Raw genomic sequence first — 15,780 nt, forward strand, 5'->3', positions numbered from 1 at the left:
TCAAGGTTTCTGGTACAGTAAACTTTGTTTATGATTCACTACTCTTGGGGAAACCCCACAGTCCAGGTAAAGCGGGACTGTTCTGTTCCACTGTGCAGGACATACTGCTTATCTCTTGAAAACCCTACTGGACAATCTGGAGGGTATTTTCTAGGAGCTGAAGAAGACTTTTGATATCAGCCTGCATCCTAAATCACAAACCAACAAATTGCCTGGCTCAGAGAGAGGCACGGTAGATTAGTCTGGCTTCATCAATGTCTTAAGCATGGTTTGGTTTTATTATTGTAGCACCTGGAGCAAATCCATATCACTTTGGGTACTCGGAAAAGATACTGTAGGTTTAAATAATCTGTGGATCTGTATCTATTACATATCACAGCTAATGAATCCTCATTGATATATGTATTTTTTCTTGTCATGCAGAGGCTCAATAAATTCAGAGTAAAAGCATTTAACGAAATATATCAATTTATCCATCAACAAGCATTTACTAAGCACTTCCTATGTGCCAGGCACTGTGGTGAACACTTGGGACACAAAAGCAGAAGTAAAACGGCTCCTAACCTCAAGGAGCTTACATTTGGTTGGAGAAGACAGTATGTATATATACAGGGATATGTAAAATATTTTTCAAATGGGTTCAAGTTTATTTTGGTGGAGAAGATGCTAGTAAACTGACCGGATCAGGCAAGGCCTTATGTAGAATGTGGCACTTGATATGAGTCTTTTTTTTTAAATTAAATTTTATTTTCCAATCCTCATTTTCTCCCTTCTACTTCCCCCAAATCCCAATTGAGAAAGTAAGATAAACAACACCCCTGTTTTAGTTAAACTAAACAAATTCCTGCATTAGCCACGTCCAAAAAAAAAATTCTTAGTCTGTATACACTGAATCCATTACCTCTATCAGGAAGTGGGTAGCATGTTTCATCATGAGTCTTTTGGAATTATGTTCAGTTAGTCATTGGGTTGACTAGAGTTCCTATGTCTTTCAAAGTTGTTTATCCTTACAATATTGCTGTGATTATATATCTTGATCTCCAGATTCTTCTTACTTCCTTCCTCTTCAGTTCTTACAAATATCTCCTTGTTTTTCTGAAACCATCTGTTTCACCATTTCTTGCAACACAATAGCATTCCTTCATATACAAGGTTCCGAGCATGATCAATTTATTAGTTAGGCTAGTAGTAACCAATAAAGAGTAGAAATGATTAAGAGTCAAGAAGACTGGGTACACGTATAAGGAAGATAGGATGAGGCAGCTAGGTAGTGCAGTGGATAGAGTTCTGGACCTGAAATCAAAAAGATCTGAGTTTAAATCCAGGCTTGGGAATTTGCTAGTTGTGTGACACTGGGCAAGTCACTTAACCTTTTTCATCAATATAATGTAGATAATAGTAGCTACTTCCTAGGATTATTGTGAGGATAAAATTAGGTAAATCAATCAATCAATCAATCAATAAATATGTTAAGTAACCACTGTGTGCCAGGCCCTGTGCTAAGCGCTAGGGATACAAAAAGAAGCAAAAGACAGTTCCTGCCCTCAAGGATCTTACATTTGTAAAATGTCTTGCAAACCTTAAAGCACTATTGATGATGATGATGGTAGTGATGATGTGTGGAAAGGTAACTCATGTAAGGAATATGTGTGGCCAGGGCATGTGTAGAAGTAAATACATGGAAATAATATGTGTGGCCAAATCACACACATCATAGGACAATTCTTGGCTTCAACTCACTGGGATCATTGGTGTCATCTAGTGATGTCATTCTTCCATTCTTCCTTCTCTTGCTCCATGTTAGGCCTACACCTGAGAATTGTGTCTCTAACTGCTCCCCTCTCAGTGCCACAATATTTAGAGAGCTGGTTATAACCAGGCTGGGGAGGGGGGAAGGAATTTTATGCACACACACATTTTTAAGGTTAATATGCATTATTAACACTTTTTTAACTTTAGACAATCAACAAAACAATACAGTGAGCCTTGATTTATAGCTCTTTTGCAAATCTTTTGCAGCTGGCTCCAGCATACCCTAGCTTTTATCTATGGAAAAGCAATGCATCTTTCCATTAGGAGAAATTATCAATTCCCAGAGTCTTACTTTCCAGGGTACAGAAAATTCAGTCAGATAATTAGAGCCTATAGGTATTTGATCTATCTTTTGAACTCTTTGTCTTGGACTGAATTGCAGTTCATTTTCTCAGACAACTCTCTGACTTAGGGCTAGAATTTCCATGTAACTTTCTCATGAGGATCCTGTGACCTCAGAAATCATTTCATCAATGAGAGGATAGAAGAATGATTTGCCAAAAGACTCCATAAGACAGTGGATAGAGCACTGGCCCTGAAGTCAGGAGGACCTGAGTTCAAATCCAGCCTCAGACCAAACACTTGGACACTTACTAGCTGTGTGACCCTGGGCAAGTCACTTAACCCCAATTGCCTAAAAAAACCAAAAAACAAAAAACCAAAAGACTCCATAAGATTTGTATGGGACCAAGGCATCAATGATTTTTTGCTAAATCCAAGATCCACAGAGTCTCCTATGCAAATAAATGGATGTGGCAAAGAATTTGTTGTTCAGTCAGTTTTCAGTCATGTATGACTCTTCATGACCCCATTTGGGGTTTTCTTATGTTGAGTGGTCTGCCATTTCCTTCTGTAGCTCATTTTACAATTGAAGAAACTGAGGCAAAGTTAAGTGACTTTACCAGTGTCTGAGGCCAGGTTTGAACTCAGGAAGATGAGTCTTCCTAACTCCAGGTCTGGCACTCTATCCACTGTGTCACCTAGTAGTGTCTTGTGTCTTAAATCCTTTGTTCTAAATTCCTTACTTTATTATGTATATGTGTTAGTAAAAAGTCTCCCAGAGATGCATTTAATTAAACTCCTACTTAGGTGCCAGGCACTGTATAATGTTCTGACAATACAAAGACAGAAATGAAATAGTCCTTACCCTCAAGGAGTTTTATTTTCTACTGGATGGTAGTGGTGGTGGTGGAGGAAAAAATATGTACACAGTTAAATACAAGATAAATGTAGCAGTTTTAGAGTGATGAACACTAATAACCTGGAGAAACAGGAAAAAGACGTGTAGTAGCTGAACCTGGGGGGTTGGTTCTAAAAGGTGGATGTGAGGAGGGAGAGCATTCCAAGCATTCTGGAAAGCCTTTGCAAAAGCATAGAGATTGGAGGTCAGATGCTATGTATAGGAAGCATCAGGTAGGCTGGTCAGTTGGTCTACAACATGTAGCCATGAGGAGAAGGAAGATAACCAGCCTGGAAAAATAGGTTGGAATCAGATTGTAAAGAGCTTTAAGTGCCAAACAGAAGAGTGTGTATTTTATCGTAGAGCCAAACAGGGAGCCAGGAGAGCTGTCTGAGCAGGGTCAGGCCTATGTTTTGGAGATAGCGATTGGGCAGGATGGATGGAGGAGGCAGTGGATATAAGGACGCCAATTAGAAAGCCAATGTAGGAATCTAAGCAAGAGGGTATGAGGCCCTGAATTAGGGTTGTTGTGTGAGTAGAGAGAAGGGTACAAGTAATGTTGTAGAGGTAGAATCAATAAGACTTGACGACTGAGTGATTAGATATGGGGTGGGTAGAGTGAAGGGTCAAGGATGACTCTAAGGTTGTGAACCTTGGTAACTTAATGAATGGTAGTTGACTTGACAGAACTAGGGATAAGTTGGCAGGAGAAAGATAATGAGTTTGGATTTTGGAAGGTTTGGCCATGCCAATTCATGCCATATTAGCTCAGGTTCAGATTTCCAGGCACTTGCCTGCACTCATAGTGCAATAATATCTTCAATAGCCACAACTGAAGATAGCAATTCTACCAGCTTCCTTCCAACCCACCAGTCTAATGTTCAGTGTAGGAGAGCTTATATGCCTCGGGGGGTATCAGGGCCAGCCTATCTCTACTTCCAGGGTCCTTAGCATGGCCAGGGAGCAGTCCTCTTCTTGGACTTCTTATTGGAAAACAGGGTCACAATAGAGTCCCCACTCATTGAAGTCAACCAATTTCTGTAACTCTCCCTATGGTCCTCCTGTCCCTCAACCTAAAAAAAAAATCCCCAACCACTGGGTGCTACAGGTCTCGGTTTTAGTATACTCAGTGAGAGCAAATGTCCTTGAAATCCTGTGCCTTCTCCACAGCAATTGAAATGATAGATGGCAACCCAGGAGACTGAATCCTTATAGGTCTGTAGGATCATCTGGAAGATGACCTGCTCATCCAGTGTCTATTGGAATTTGATGATAGGCTTTGCGTAATACAGCCATGTGTGAGCATCTAAGAAGATTACCTTCTTATCTTTATAATACAGGAGGCATTGTCCAGAGCAAAAATATCTGGGTCTAGCTATTCAACTCAACTCAGGACCTCAAGACACATCTGAGTGCCAGGCACAGGAATAGACTCTGCCCAGAACAGAGGGTGAACTAGCTTATTAAGTTAATCATGCTCTTGTGCTAGTTACTTATTCCTGGGAGCCCCAATTTTAACAAGCTAGATCTACTGATTTGACCAAATCTTTGGCTCAGGCTCTGCATGTGTTTCTAAAAATAAATCAACAGAACATGCAGTTTCCCACTTTTTCTGCTAGTGAATGGCACTATTTATCAAGAAGAAGAATGGGAAGTTCTGGCTTTGTAGACTGCAGCGTACCATCTGGGACAGACAGCAGGAACAAGATGCTTTTACCCAGGCACATTTGTCCACATTTCAAGCTGACACAGTTCTTGCAAATGCAGGATGATTAGTCTCTGATGCGTTCCTACATCTCCAAATACGTTTGTCATTCCCCCTTCTACCTCTGCCACAACAGATTGCTCATCCATGTGGCCTTGTTTAAAATCCTTTCTACTATCATTTAGACCTTTGGGTATCCATATACAATAATAATAACAACAATAATAATAATAACAAACAAGTGCTTTAAGGTTTGCAAAGTTCTTTACAATTATTACCTCATTTGAATCTCACAACAGTCCTGGGAGATTGTTGTCATCCTTGGTTCTCAAAAAAGACCAATGGGGGCAGCTAGGTGGCACAGTGGATAGAGCACTGGCCCTGAAGTCAGGAGGACCTGAGTTCAAATCTGGCCTCAGACCAAACACTTGACACTTACTAGCTGTACGACCCTGGGTAAGTCACTTAACCCCAATTGACAAAAAAAAAAAAGACCAATGACATCACAAGCATCATGTCTTGGTTTGCATGTGAACTGAATTTGCATCAGCCTCACTCTCTCCTTCAGAGTCATCAAAGTCCAGTGGTAAGACAAAGGTCAAGACAACTAGTGATGGTCAAGGATGCAGTGGGTGACTTTGGCCTTTCTAAATTAAGATCTTTCTCAGGTCTCAGTTTGCTTGCTGCAACATCCATTCAATAACTAAGGGCTAGGTAAGAACTGAGACAAAAGATAGACCAATTGATAAGTGCTATTATTATCCCTGTTTTACATATGACAAAACTGAGGCAGGCAGAGGTTAAATGATTTGCCACTTGCTACAAGTGAATGAGGAAAAGGATGTGGTTAATATATGGGAGCAGTTTAAGGATGCTGCCTTCCACAGAGAATATGCAAGACAAACTGTTATTCACTGATCCCTTGTGCCTTTCCTACCCTCTCTTGTATATCCATTCAGAACCTCCAGGGAACTTCGTGTTCTGAGGAACTCACTCTGGACAGACTCGGAAACAAAACATCCTACAAAACTCGCCCTTGCTAGTAGAGTGATCATCATAGCAGGGAATTAGATGTTCCCAGCATTAGATCAACCCAGACCTATCCATTCGCTGTGATGATTATTTTAATATTAGAAAACTTACGGGCTTTGTCCTTGATAGTGTTAGAGTCATCAGTACAGCAGAGAATTAGTTTTACTATGGAGCAATTTAGTCTTAATGGTTTGCTAGTACTGGGAGTCATGCAGATTGCATACGTCCTGAGAGAAATTGGGACTGAACAGAAGGGAAGGTTGTTTTGACATTCCCTGGAAAAGGAAGGAGAATGTTCCTTATGATTGAGAATTCAAGTACAAACCAATTCTGTGTGTTTTTGTCAGGTCAAATAAAATCTGTTTCTATTTTAAATGCCACGAGAGCCCAGGTACTTTCAGGGAAGTTGACGACTTATTTAGAAAAGCAAAAATCCCCCAAATAAATTCTGTTCCCAGGGTTTACCTGGATGGGGCATAAACTAGAGAGATTTTATGAGAGACTCTCACCCCCAATTATATGTAGGTCCATTGTGTCTGGGGCCCATTTGCTACACAGTTGACTAATATTTTTCTTCAATTAATGTAATATAATTGTAATAAATACTGAAAGAATATGGAAGAGGATGACTAAAAGAGAGACAAGAAGAAGAAAAGTAATAATATGATGTCTAGCAAATATAAATTTTGCGTTCTTTTCCCCCAGTTTTAAATTATGAATTTTTTTTGTTCAAAATACTTTGGTGTACTTTAGGGATCCATAACTAAATATTTTAATGATGCCAGTGGAAAAAAAGATTCATTTAAATGTTCAAATATAAGAAACAGTGCTGTGATTATTTGTCCCAAAGGCATTCTTTTGGCCAGCATCCTGAAGTTCTAACACCCTCTACTGAGCTGTTAGACATATTACATTACAGCCACATTTTCAAAAACTGGCTTCTTTGTCTTCAAACTGAAAAATAGACCCTTTGTTTACTAAAGGCAAAATTCTGCTTCTGCAAATAATCACTTCTTTATTTATTTTAATTCCATTTAGCAAACACTTACTAAGCAAATGTGAGCAAGGCACTGTGCTATTCACTGGGGATAGAATGATGAAAAACAATATTCTGCCCTCAATATTCTGCCTAAAATTCCTACCCTCAGGAATTTACAATATAATTTAAGAAATCATTATGAATATGCCAGCAGATGAATTAGAATTCAATGAAATATCCACCCATGTTTTGCAATTATGTAATCTAGGAGAACAAAAAGGCTTTAGAGAAATAAGGTACTGATCAGAAAGACATGTCACAAAAATGTGAGTCTCACAGGTTAGGGACTAGGTCTATGATTTCACAGGTACAGGGAACTCCAAGGGCAGTTAGGTGGCACAGTGCAGATAGAGTGCTGGGCCTGGAGTCAGGAAGACCTGAATTCAAATATGGTCTCAGAAACTTATTAGTAGTGTGACCCTGGGCAAGTCACTCAACCATGTTTGCCTCAGTTTCCTCACCTGTAAAATGAGCTGTAGAACACAATGACAAACCACTCGAGTGTCTTTGTTACAGAGTCAGGCATGATTTAAAAGACTGAACAGCAACAAAAAAGGAACTCTATGGTGAGAAACTCTCTACCAAGGCAGGTCAGCACCTTCTTTGTCACTTTTAGTGTTATTGAGAGGTTAAATGACTTCCCCAGGGTCACATAGCCAGTATGTGTCAAAGGCAGAACTCCTCCCACTTCTGCCTTCCTACCCCACCTAGGGCTGACTCTCTAGATAGTAAGCCATGCTGCCTGTCTTAGGTATAATATGCCTCAAAATGAAAAGATGCATTTGAAATTCAGTGATGCCTTTTTTTTCTCCTTTAAAATAAGTGCCAAACTAGTTACTATATGAGGCAGCACTGGATTTGGAGGCAGAAGACTGAGGTTTAAATCCTAGCTTGAAAATTTAATAGCTATGTCACTTTTCAAAAAGTTATTTTTATCTCTCAGAGCCTCAGTTTTCTTATCAGTAAAATGGAAGTAGTTATCCTTACACTAACAACCTCATGGTGTAGTTGTGAGGAAGGTAGAGGAATCCATGATTTCATCGACAGAACCATCCCCTCGTGCAGATCAGAGTGCTTCCAAAGAGACTTTACCCAATCCATTGGAGGCCATTGAAATGATCCTTTTAACATTTCGTAGGGGAGTGGTAGATACCAGTGAGGAGCTCAGACTTGTCCATATGTTGTCTTTAACTCACTATGTGACTGGCCCACCACTTCCAATAATCATATAGTCCCTGGATAATATCATTTCTGGCACTTCTTGTGGGAAAGTCATCACTGTTAATATTCTGTAGCCTATTCACACCCGCCACATACCTTTCCTTTACTGATGAATCTTTTTGGGTTTGGGAATAAACATGTAAGCCACTTTTTGTTTGCTCTTTAAATGTTATTTTCCAACAGACCTGGGTCATGCAAATTGTTTTGAAGCTTCAATAAGACTAAAGGAGGCATTTAAGTGTAATTGAAGGGGGAGAGAGAGAGCAGGAAGCTTTTGCCCTGAATTTCTGCCATCACTGAAAAAGTTGTTCTCCCTTTACACTTGAAAGTCTCATTATGCTATACCAAGATAAGTGTCTCCTGACAAACATCACCAGTGTCACCTTTGCTATGCCCCGGGGTTGGCATAAGAAAATAAATTCAACCAATATTGTTGTTCAGTTGTGTTTGATTCTTCATGACCCAATGGATCATAGCATGTCAATGCTGTCCATGGGGTTATCTTGGCAAGGATACTGGAATGGTTTGTCATTTCCTTCTCTAATGTATTAAGGCAAACAGAAGTTAAGTGACTTGCTGGGGTCACACAGCTAGTAAGTGTTTGGGGCCAGATTGGAGCTCAAGTTTTCCTGACTCGAGGCACAGCATTCTATCCACTGAGCCACCTAGCTGCCTCCTGAATCAACATAGCATAATTCTGATGAAATGCATGGGTAAATGTTATGAATAAAATTGCTACAACTACTCATATCTCCAAATCATGATTATTTGAAATCTTTTATGTTAGTTTTATGTTAATTTATCACTTAATCTTCAAAAAGTCACTGAATGGTATAGCATGAGCACAATTAGAACTAAGTGCAGCATAAATAACTCTTTCCTAATACTATTTAAAATTCTAAAACTGGTTTTAACTCCATAAAAATAAAAGATTCTGACTACATTCACAGCCACCTTGACTGGTAAAATAAATACATGAGCTTGACAGCCATGAGCACTTTTTTTTTTCTTCTAGTGGCATGATAATTCTGAATCTGGGGTATTGCTTCTTTTAATGTTGATACAATTCAAGCTCATGCTTTGTTATGTTGCCGTATTTTCAATTTCCATCAAAATGAATCCAAACTCACTACTGGGCCAATATCAATCTCTTACCACACTAAGTGAAAGTTTAACTTTCACATCCTGTAGTTATTCTCAAATCCCAGAAAGAGCTGGCAACAGCTTTTAAACTAAATATAATGGAGTTAATTAACATAACTGCATTTGAGGTTGACCGTTTGAATATGCCAAGCTGAGTACAACTCATTTTCAAAAAATGCTTTATCATAACGAACTCTTTTTAAGATCTTATCCAGACGGAGAGCCCAAATGATGTTGCCTAGTTTTTTTTAAAGTAAAACCATCTGTTTCACTCAGAAAAATGCAGCTGAATGAAGCATTTAGGATCCAAAGAGTTTTGTGTGTTAGAGGGACTTTGGTGGAACAATACTGGCTTTATGTGAAGAAGGCTTGATCTCAAATCATCTTCCCCATTAATTCCTGAAATTTCACCATTAACTATTTATTTGTTTGTATTAACAAGGCAAATTATCTTTGACTTGCAGTGATCTTTTTAGAATAGAAATACCCTCACTAGGACTAACTGCAGTTTTTAACATCAACAGTTACATAATATGAAATGAGTTTATTGTAACATCTTCTTGACAGGGCAAATGAAAGTACTAGGTTGGGTTTTGGGTGTGTGGAAAGGGCAAAGGGAAAAGAAAGAAGAGGTTGGGAACCTCTCCAAACAGAATAGACTGTTTCATCATTTTGTCTAAGTCTGACTTTGCCCCCTTGAAATCTTGAGAAAAGACATATAAAAATCTAACAAATTTTAAAAAATCTTCTAACTTGATATTCAGGCATTATAAATGAATATTGTTTTAGTTTATTACCTGGAGTATTATTTACTTTACCCGGGATGTTCCTAAACTGCTAGATGGTATTTCCACTAGGGAGTTAGTGGGAATAAGTATGATAACTTAGGATGACTAATTCCAGTTTGTTTTAAGCTTCAATTTTGTGACCAACTAGTTGTTATATATGCTGTTTTTCTGTAATAAGATAAGCACTTGAGTCATATAGTTTAGCAGGAAGGTGTGTATGTGTCCCAAATCTGGTAAATGTCTGATAAATATTTGCTAATGACATTAGGAAACTAAAGTTCTGATTGATTGTTTCCTATCATCTTGAGCTTCAGAAATCGATCAATAATCAGAATTTAGATGTAAATTGTAAATGCCCTTAGCCAGAGTCAGAAAAACCTGTTGGAGGCCCCAGCCTTCAGCCTGCTTCTGGATTGCTACTAGACCAGACTCCTATGTTCCCTGAACTTGGAAATATGAGCATCCTACATTTAGTCAAGAGCAATGCTGATTGATGGACACTCGCCATCAGGAGATACGGGACCTCTGGTTGCACAGAGAGGGAGCCTTGTTGTGAGCATCCATATGGAACATGCTTACTAGGACCTTTTGAAATCAGGTTGCCAATTTGTTCCTAGAGGGGTTCATGTTTGTGTTGTTGAATAGATAAGTGCATGAACTAGATTAACAAAGTTTGGTTTCATGTATTGATGAATTGAAGTCTGAATTAGTGTTTTTTCGGTCACATCTGAGAACAAGTTTCACCTCAGGCACTTACTTAACTATGAGACCCTGGGCAAGTCATTTGACCTCTCTCACTCCCAGTTTCCTCATCTGTAGAATGGGGATAATAATAGCACCTCACCCATAGGGTTGTTATGAAGACAAATAGATCAATCAGCAAACATTTATGAAGCCTTTACTATGAAACCTTAAAGCACAATATAAATGCGAGTTAAAATAATAGTAATTATTATTATTATTATTCCAATGTGGCTGATGAATCATTCATTGCTTTTGTTTTTAAGAAAGCATTTTTTTTGGTTGATATCTTTTGTTCTTATACCTTCATTTCAGAATGTATGCCTTCCTACCCAGTGAGCCATCCTTTGTAAGAAACAATAAAAAAGGAAAGGGCTGAGGTGGGGGGGTGGTGCAAAACTAATATCAACTGAGTCTGGTAGCACATACTCTGTTAAACATTCATAGTATTCCACCTCCTCAAATATTCAAGATATGACTGGAACGTGGAACAAAATTTTTCTCTCTGAAGTCTTTCATCTTGCCCTCTAACCACATAAATTCTCAAGATGAAAAAAGAAGTATTTGATCAGATTAAAAAGCAAAAGAAGAGTTATTTGTTAATAGATTTTCAGCTGAAAGGGAGTTCAAAAGTCATTTAATAAAACTTTTTTTATTTTACAGATCAGGAAATTGAGAGACAGAGAGATTGATTACGTAGTAAGTAGTGTGGCTAAGGTTTGACCTAGGTCCTCTGATTAAATCTAGGGTTCTTTTCACTCTACCACAGAGAACTGTGAACTCATTACAGTGATTATTTTAATTAATGTCTCTAAGTACACAATGCCCACAGCCAAAATTAAGAAGAGCTTTGAAGGACAGAAACAAGCAGTTCATTGAAGTTGGGAAATTGTTTCAGAGAGGCAATAGCATCAAATTAGGCTAGAAGATGGAATTGGGAATTATAATATGAGCAGATGAATTGGATTGCAAAATGGTTTCCCTGTACTGATAAGGAGCAGGGAGAGACATTAATGAACCAGGTCACATAGATGGGATTATTTATTTGTTTAGTGATTATGTTAATATATTAACTTTCTGATGAAGTAATTATTGATTTCTCCTTTTAGGTAATTAATTTTTAGATGAATAAATAAAAATAAAGCATGCAATTTACATTGTCTTTTGTTTAAACTGTCTTCACTGGCTTTTGTCCACATTTAATAGATACAGTTTCTTATTATTGATGAAATATAATATAATTTGAGTCCTGGAAGATTAATTCTCTAATTAACTAATAATTAAAGTTTTGCAAAATTTTCATTGGTAGGGTTTTATATTCATTTATAAACTTGAACTATAGCATATTTTCACTGGAAGATTTGAATATTTTCTCTGAAGTCTCAGACTAGTTTCTGAAAGAGAGCTCTAGTTCCTGAAAAATTGTGTAACTCACATTTTTGTAAATTGAGTCATATTTAAGACTGAACTGAAACAAAGGGAAGTCAACATTAAAATGATCTTTTTCCTTATCCTGGAATAGGCCCACTAAGAACTGGATCCTCCTTATGGGGATTAAATCCAGCCCTTCAGATATTGTCCCCTGGGGTGCAAAACTGCATGTCTCAGCCCTAGTTATCTGGTGAACCAGAATTGAAGTTGAAGTTGTCTGACTCAACCTGAATTTTTAACATTTCAGTCATTTCACTGAGATGGCCTGTGAGCCCTCTCTGTTTTCCAAACCCACCCACTCCCACTTCACAACTCTGATGTTTCTATGGGGCCATGGATGGGACCTGCCCAGAATCTCCTAACTCTACCATCCCTCACTGAACTATGAGCTAGTTTTGGGTATAGAGGACAATAAGAAATGGAGGTCAGTCTTGATGGGGAAGGAGCCCTGCTGATAGAATGCTGAGTGTGAGTCAGGGGAAGTGTGGCAGATGGAGCAAAATGATTACTGTCCATTAGAAGTCTGAGTTAAGGAAGGGAAGGAGAGGCATAGTTGGCGTTATTGGTGGCATTCCTAGTATCTTTGCCTGGGCTCCCCTTTATCATGATGTGCAGAGAAGAGTTCATGGTGCTTGTCTGAGTTGGGCTTTGTGATTTGGGTACTCTTATTATTAGACGTAGTATACCAGTATGCAGTCAATTAATAATAGCTGAGATTAGATTCACGCTTCTGCTTTTTATTTGAATTGTGTTCTCTGTTCTTGCTTTTATTTCCTGTGCGTGACTGAGCAACAATATAGCTGCATCGAGGAGAGAGCCACGAGGTTCTGCTTTTGGCTCGGGTCAACATTTTAATCAATAGTTCAGATGAATATATGGAAAGAATATTTATCAGATTCGAGGATAGCAGTACCTGCCTGGCACTTAAGGGACATGTGATAAATGCTTATTGAATCAAATTGATGATTGAATCAAGTTTTAAAGGAATTCTGACAGGCTGAAACACTGTATCAAAACTAACAAGATGAAATTTCATTGGGACAAATAAAAAGTTCTGCATTTAGGTTCCAAAATCAATTGCACAGGGCTGGAGAGACTTGTCTAAATAGAAGCTTTTCATATGAAAGGCATCGATGCAATTCAATAAATACATATTTATTATTTATCTGTGGGTCTTAATTGACCACGAGCTTTATAAGAACCAACAGTGGAGTTACGGCTGCCAAAAACTAATGCAATCTTAGATTGTATTAATAGATCAGGAATTAGAATTAAATTCAATTGGCTACTACAAAGGTCCTTGTTTCAATTTCAACTCTTGACACTAACCAGGTGTATGACACTGAATAAATCTTTTTACCTCTGTTAAAGAAAGGGTCGAACTCAATGACTTAAAAAAATCCCCTTTCAGTCTAAAATTCTATGGAGTTTGGTATCTAGTTCATGGAAGGAATAATCCCACTGTATTCATACAATCATAGATTTAAAGCTGGAAAGAACTTTAGAAATTATCTAATACAGCCTTCTCATTTTATCCTTGAGGAAACTCAGCCCCAGAGAGGTTTTGCAACTTGTCCAAGGTCACACGGGTGATGAAGTAAGGCATTGAACTCAGGTCACTCTGGCTCTAAATCCATGCTTCTCTCTCTACATCACAGTGACCCACTTCTGGTTGGTCAGATCATGTCTGGTACACTGTGCTTGATTATTAATGCTTTATTTTTTCTAAAGTAAATTTTTTTGATGACTTTTGCCTTTTCAAACTGTATGCTTCCTCACTGCATTATTACTTTATACAAAGAAAAACAATTCAGCAAAAACATCCAATATGGTGACTACTTGTGATGATGTGTTCAGTATTCTGCCCTAGTAATCCTTGGCTTCTCTAATGTGAGAGGAGAACACCATCTGTTCTCCAGGACTTTCAATAATTTTTTTTTAGTTATTCAGAATTCAACTTCCTTTTAGTGACCTTTAAAAATTTTACGTCATTGTAGTCATTGTGTACATTGTTGTCTTGGTTTAGTTTATTTCACCATGTGACAATTCATACCATCTCCACTCCATGTTTCTCTAAATTTCTCATCTTTATTTCTTATTGCACAATAATGGTTTGTTTCATTTACGTACTGGTTTTTCCAGTCATTTCCCAAATGTTGGATATCTACTCTCCCTGCCCACCCCTCCCCCAACCTCTACTTTGCTACCACAAGGAATGTTGTTTTGAATACTCTGATATATATTGGACCTTTGTTTCTGTCTTTGAATTCCTTAACCCTTACATTCAGTAATGAGATTGCTGGGTAAAAGGGTATGTAAAATTTAGACTTTTTTTTTTTAATAATTCCCGTTTGAAATCTAGTATGGTGGGGCAAGTTCCCAGGTTCATGAACAGGCCTCCACATCATGTCTAGGTAATCTCAATAGGGCATCTAGGTGTCTGTTTTTCCACAGTTCCTCCAGCAATGACTCTTCCTATCTTTTGTCATTTTGCCAACTGGCATGGTGAGAGAGGATATTTCCAAATTGCTTTGATTTGAATATATCCTACTATCAGTGATTTGGAGCATGTTTTTATGTGACTATTGTAGTTTGCAATTTTTGTTTTGAAGAGGTAGCTGATAATTTTAGATGGGCTAGAAATTAGATGCAACTAAGCAGCGTATGGGCACCTAGGTGGCGCAGTGGTTAGAGTGCTGGGCCTGGCGTCAGAAAGATTCATCTTCCTGAGTCTCAAATCTTCAACCACTTTTCAGACATTTTGAATTGGATGTTTAGTAGACATCTTAAAGGACAGCAAAGTGGCTCAGTGGAGTGCTGGGCCTGGATTCAGGTAGACCAAATGTGACCTCAGACACTTACTGTGTGACCCTGGGCAAGTCACTTAACCCTGTTCGCCTCAGTTTCCTCATCTGTAAAATGAGCTGGAGAAAGAACTGGCAAACCACTGCAGTATCTTTGCCAAGAAAACCCCAAAAGGGGTGACAGAGAGTCAGACATGACTGAAAAACGACTCAAAAACAATAGATATCTTAAAACTGCACGTGTTCCAAACAGAACTCATTATCTTTCCTTCTAAGCTTTCCCCACTTCCAAACTTCTCTATTATTATTCCTCAGTCCTTTAAGCTTAGAACCTAGGTGTCGTCCTTGACATCTCACTATGTGTTACTTCCCCATATTCAATCTGTTGGCAAGGCCTGTTGATTTCACCTTTGTAACAGCTCTCCACTGTGCAACCTTCTCTCCTCTGACACTGCCTCCACTCTAGTGTAGGTATTCATTGCTTCACACCTGGATTATTGCAATAACCTGCTTCAAATCTCTCCCACTTAGTTGTCAAAGTGATTTTCCTAGAGCATAGGTCTGACTATGTTACCCCTCCTTCCCCAGACTCCAATGGCTTCCTATCATCTCCAGGATCAAATAAAAAGTCCTGTGTTTGGGCTTTCAAAGCCCTTCATAACATGCCCCTCTCCCCAACTTTTCCAGTCTTCTTATACTTTACATTTCTCTCTCCCATGAACTTTTTGATGCAATGACATTGGCCTCCTTGCTGTTCCTTGAATAAGTACTCTATCATCTGACTCCCTGAGTTTTCTCTAAAAATTTTTCTAAATAAGTTTTTTATTGATATTTTAGGTTTCTTATATCCCATGTATACCTTCCCTTCCCGCTCCTAGAGAACC

Source organism: Vombatus ursinus, unplaced genomic scaffold, assembly GCF_900497805.2.
Source record: "Vombatus ursinus unplaced genomic scaffold, bare-nosed wombat genome assembly UNPS02011613.1, whole genome shotgun sequence".
Lineage (NCBI taxonomy): Eukaryota > Metazoa > Chordata > Mammalia > Diprotodontia > Vombatidae > Vombatus > Vombatus ursinus.